This window comes from Etheostoma spectabile, chromosome 12 (genome assembly GCF_008692095.1).
Source record: "Etheostoma spectabile isolate EspeVRDwgs_2016 chromosome 12, UIUC_Espe_1.0, whole genome shotgun sequence".
In the NCBI taxonomy this organism is placed as follows: domain Eukaryota; kingdom Metazoa; phylum Chordata; class Actinopteri; order Perciformes; family Percidae; genus Etheostoma; species Etheostoma spectabile.
This window is the reverse complement of record NC_045744.1, coordinates 27,295,819-27,301,783: the sequence shown is the minus strand read 5'-3', so window position 1 is coordinate 27,301,783 and position 5,965 is coordinate 27,295,819. Positions and strand designations below refer to the sequence as shown.

The window sequence follows — 5,965 nt, the reverse complement described above, 5'->3', positions numbered from 1 at the left end:
CGATAGGCTACTACTTACTTACATAAGAGACACGAGAAAGAAGCTCATGAACGAGCATGTTGCTACGACAACACAAACTAACGCTATTGACATCAACAGTCAACGACATTGTTCATTAAAACACTTCTGTTTGGTATGTATTAATTAGTAATGCTTATCAAATAAACGATGGATGTATTAAGACAACCAAGGTGATGTAATCATCTCGTGCTACTAGCTAGATATTAGCTAGCTACTAAGGTTAGCCTGCAGTCATTGACATTAACAGTCAACAACAATGTCCATTATAACACTACTCTGGCATGTAGTAATTAGTTAATGCTTATCAAAATAAACGTTGGATGTATTTAGACAACCAAGGAGATGTAATCATGTCGTGCTACTGGCTAGCCAAATACTAGCTAACCAGCTGGCGTGGTATCTAGCTAGCTTGCTAGGTTAGCCTTTTTTTTCTGCACGTCAAAGTCAAGAGCTCACAAATAAAACTGGAGATCTCGCAAAAACAAAGTCAAAATCTTAGAGACATAAAAATGTTTTGACATGAATAGGTTAAAAGGTCAAGCCGCATAACAGATTTATAGCATGTTTTTACATAACAAAATAATAAAAAAAAAATCAAAGGATGTTTTTTTTGAAAAAATAAGTTTAGTGAAATTTGTAAGACAGTTAGCTGAGTGCACCAAAATGTTTTGATGTGAATAGGTCAAAAGGTCAAGCCGCGTAATAGATTAATAGACTTTTTTTACATGACAAAATTATTAAAAATGAAAGGATGGGTTTTTTGAAAAAATAAGTTTTGTGCAATGTGTAAGAAAGTTAGCTGAGTGCACCAACAATGTTTTGACATGAATAGGTCAAAAGGTCAAGCCGCATAATAGATTTATAGCATTTACTTACATAAAGAAATAGCCTACATATAAAATCATTGGATGGAGTTTTTGGAAAAAATATATAGCCAACGTCCAATATAAAACCAACTTTACCACGTTCAATCACAGCTATGAGCCAAGTAGCCTATGTTAACACATATGGGTGAACTTTGTCTCAAAGTTACACACAGTTCCAAGAACACTTTATAGTGAGAAAGAAACAGACATACAGCTGGTGGTAGAGAGTAGTCGTCGTCCCCCCCCCCCCAACAATTGTTGTCACCTCAAGGATCCCAGCTTTTTTTCCTCCAGAACATCTGTTTCCCCCATAGGTTTGGGCTGACCCCCAATGTTTATGACATCTGACTACGCTCCTGATAATAGGCTGGTGTCTACTATAGTATAGTTTGGGTCTAATCGTGAAAAAAAATTGAGCAGAGAGGAGCTGCAGATTTTATTGATAATTACCTGTTGGTTCATCGCCACATGCAAACCTTTTAGGCCTACATTGCATTATCTTGTTAAACATCTGTATTCAAATTGATTGAGTATGAATATGCCCATAGCCTAGCATAATCTATTATTAAAGTTTTTTCAGTAGGCCTAGAGTATAACTGTACGTTTGGCTGAAATACAATGACGCAGGCAAATTGCTTAGGTGCTCTTCAATTCATTTATCCGAGAACTTTTGAATTTGCATTAGTAACATTAACTGATCAAAAGATGGTGCTAATGCTCCCTCTTGACTCGGAGAGTAATATTTTTACCACAACACAATGATTTTAAGATTAATGTTTTTTAAAATAAACATTATGGGCCTGAATATTGATAAAACGCATTGGTGACTATAGCCTTTAATTAAAGAGTGTTAAGTTCAAATGCCTACCGAACGTTAAGTGGAACTAATTTGTTCATTGATGGTAAACTCAGAACAGTTTGTGTTTGTTACTAATTTCAACGTGCTATGTAACGTAAATAACCGAGATAATATGTTTTGGACAATATTAAAAAAAGATAGACAACCTATCCGTCTTTTTCAGCAGAAGCAGTTGGTAGGCCTAGGTTCTTTTACAGTATATTCAAACAGAACTGGTGTGGCTCGTTGGTCTAGGGGTATGATTCTCGCTTTGGGTGCGAGAGGTCCTGGGTTCAAATCCCGGACGAGCCCATCGTTTTCCTGAAGAGCAGTGTGTGTTTTTTGGGATCATGGTATTGTTGACGAAAAATGTCATTGCCCCACGTACAGTGACTTTATTTATTTAAATTAAACATATAAACATATATATTTTTATACCGTCTAGGAACCCTATTAATTTTTGTTGTCTGTAGGTAGGCTATATGTGTAGTTGGCTCTTTAATGAAGACAATTTTCCAATGCAGGATTTATAGAAAATGCCTGAAAGCTAAGACAGCGACCACTGTACCCAACATTATAAAACCTTTTTGATATGGAAAGTGAATGTGTTGACATGTTTTCCTTTTGAACATTCACACTTTTCACACGCTATTTGTCATATGGCCATCCTGGTTGCTGTCCAGTGTCTCATGAGCCCATTTGGGCTGGGCACCATCTGGTACAGGACACTCAAATAAGCAAATCAATCATTAAAAAAATGTATGTTGCAAAACAGACCTAAGAAAGACACGGCTGCATGATCCAGACTCTATCCAGACTAGCATTGTTATACTGGTCTCTAGTGGGCTTTGCCAGTACTACAATTAGGGGGTTTCTGTTGATTGTTTCTTTGTTAATGTAATTATATACTAGCTATTAGCGTTATTTTCTGCACAAGGTCCCTTTTTATCTACATCAAACTGATACTTTAGTCTTATTAAGATCACATTTTAGCTCAAGTATGGCTGCCTACTTTTTCAAACAACAGATATATTGTGTAGGTTTACCCTACAGAAAAAGAAGGCAGTGCATGCACAGTAGTTCTGTGGGTCACTGGCTTCTAACAGTTCCTCTCTCTTTAAACTGCACATCCCATGTGTTAGGGAAAACTTATCATCAGATTTCCAAGAGGTGAAAAACATGCCTACGAATGAACACAGCCAAATGTTCTGGTCTAAATCCACTGCCTATAATTATTCTGTGCACATTCTCAGCCCGGTGACTCAGGAGGAGCATCAGACTTTTTAAAGATATGCTCACTTAATGCCTTTCTGTCTCCCCCAGTGGGGGCTTATCTGAGCTTGCTGTTGTGACAGCATCTGTGCCCCCCCTCCCTCCAGCCTGGCTCAGGACAGCCACTGCTCTGCTTAACACAAGTCCAGGAGATATTTCGGTAAATACCACTCTTTGCTTTTCTTTTACAGCAAGCATATCATCGCCACGGGAGCTACACTATTTCCATTATTTCCATAAGCCTCTTAGTGGTGCTATGCTCTATCATTTGCAGAGTGACTTCATGCTATGAAGTGTGTGAATTTCTGAATATTGCCACTTCCCCTGTAGCCGCCCTGTTATTACAGCAACGAGTTTCTCTTCCACATTCCTAGTGGAAGAGAAACTCATTGCCCTATTAACAGGGCGGGAAGAGATGTTGCTGATGATTCACATCTTTCAAATGGATACTGTAATCCCATTTCAAGACCAAACCAAGAGAGATAAAAGTAAAGGTCCATACCAGTGTTTTGGATCTTTTCACGTCTCATGTTGTTTCCTCTTTCTCGGCGGCCACGTTTCCTTTAATTTCTTCAAAACTACAGTAAAAAATCAACTGCTGACAAACCTGCTGACAAAAATTGGGGAATTGAAGAATGTAAATAGACAACATATTCTGCTTTTATTTTATTGCAATTGCAATGGCCATTTTGGGGCGACATCAAAGCATTTTTGGTTAAAAAGCCAATATAAAGAGGTGTCTGATTGACTAACCCGTGTGTTGTCTTCCCTTTGACCATGAACTTGTTGTCCATCCAGGTCAAAAGTGAATATTAATTGTTGGTGCTTTTTTTCCGCATTTGTGGCTCTTTGAAAACGTATTTGTAACTTTCTTAAACGTTTTTGTCACTTTTTTTTTTAACACGTTTTGTTTTAAATTCATAGTCAACAAGCCTAATTTATATAACATTATACCTCATTTTCAAATTAAAAAGATTAAGGTCGAAGGATGTTGAGTGGATCGCAGACTGGTTTATTTCAGGATACTGTTTAAAAATCATTTAAACATGTTTTTCAAAAGAACACCCAAAATTCAATGAATGTGTCATTTATTTTCCCTGCGAAGAACGCTGTATTGGTTCCATACAGCGTCCATCCATGCATCCATGTTATATTTGGGCATTTTGGTTCAAAGAAACCCATATTTCTGATATAAAACTACAAAAACTGGTCAAATTTGACCCAAAGACGACACAAGGGACCTTGCAACTGAAAAACACTTAAATGATATTTCAAATGTTGATAACCCATCACCCATATTTCATTACTAATGTATAATTATTTTAGGTACTATGCATGCTATTTCTCCATTTCTCACGACAAATCCCTTCTCCCCAGTGGTCAGGGCGAGAGCTGAGTTCCTCTGCTTCCTATCGACAGGGTTCTAAACCTCAGGTAGCATCTTTTAACTAGATAATGACTCCAAAGATCTGCTACAAATTGGCCCATTCTCTACTAAGCTTGACTCATGCCCTTCAGAGCTATCACAGATCCTGAGTCATATCACGTTAGTGTCTGCTAAAGGCAGTGGACAGTTTAATATTCTGCCATAGTTCAGTGCAGAATGCTGTTAGTTGTAATGAGTAGATGATAATTTATATACATATCAGGTTTAATCCTGGAGTCGTGGGTTTAGCGATAACTATTTCAGTCTCTGAAGGCTAACATATTTACATTTTTCTACATGCATTGGCGCTGTAATCAGGGGGGAAAAAAATGCTTCTAGCCCTGGTTCAGTTTCCTTCCTCCCTCCATCACCACACCATCATCACCCCCTTAACCAGTCTGTCATTTAAAGTAAAGCAGCCGCCTGCTTAGCCGGCACCTTTCACTTCTCAAGCAGGACTTAATTTACTGCAGGACATTTTAAATCTCCTGCTTCTGTGGCACTGAGTCGCTGACAAATGCCTGGTTGCAAATGTATCTCATTGACTGCTGACTCGGTTGTATTACAAGCGGGCTGATAGGGGCTGCCACAGTAATGTGGCCCTCAGGTTTATCCTCACATGTTAGAGGAAGTGTATTAATTTAGTTCAGATGGGGCCTTGTGAAAAGTGTACTGGCAGGCAGCGGATCTCTCTCTCTCTCCCTCTCTCCTAACCTCTCGGGATTGAAGATATCTACAGAGCCAAAGCATATTCCCCCATCAATGTGTCAGGGGGAAAGCTATTAAAAACCGCTTTGCTTTTCCTAAGTCTCATGAGAATAAGCACGCGATTTAGTGAAATCCCCCCAGAGCACTGAAAATCTTGGGGATTTTCCCCCTGAAATGTTTCCTAATGGGCTGCTCAGAAGTGTCAGGAACTCTTGTTAGACTTCAATGTAGTTTTGGACTTTCAGTGTATTTATTTGGAGCTGAAATGACAAAATTTGAAATAAGAGTGCATCTGAACTTTCCCCATAATCAGAAGAGAAAACCCATTCACCAGTTCACCATATAGAAGTAATATAATTCCAGTGTGCACCTTTTTTTTTTTTAAATCACTCCATTCAAATTGATTTTCATGAAATAAAAGTGTGTTAAATCACAACAAAGACACATGCCCACATAGGGACCTTGGCCTTCATCTCATCACGTCTGCTTTGGGGTTTTTTTAATCTGAGTAAGGCTTGTGAGAAAAATGATCACGTTTAAAATGATATAGGACTGCAACTAACAATTACACTTAATGTCAGTGAATCAAATCATTATTGTTTCAATGAATCGATTATTTGTATGGTCTATAAAAAGTCAGAAAATGGAGACAAATGCCCATCAAAATTACCCAAAAAGCCCAAAGTGACATCCTAATATTGCTTCTTTTTTAACTAGGAGTTCAAATCCATAGATATAAACTTCACTCTCACATAAAACTAAGAAAAAGTAAAAAATCCTCTCAACGAAGAAGCTGGAACTAGGTCATTTTTTGGCATTTGTGTCTGCGAAAAA

General features: G+C 38.0%; 1 non-coding gene across 1 annotated transcript; it reads left to right on the top strand.

The window, feature by feature from the left end:
* The first annotated feature begins 1,965 nt into the window (after positions 1-1,965).
* Positions 1,966-2,037, top strand: trnap-ugg (transfer RNA proline (anticodon UGG)). Its single transcript has one exon. It is a non-coding gene; the product is annotated as a tRNA-Pro (tRNA).
* Positions 2,038-5,965: the final 3,928 nt, after the last annotated feature.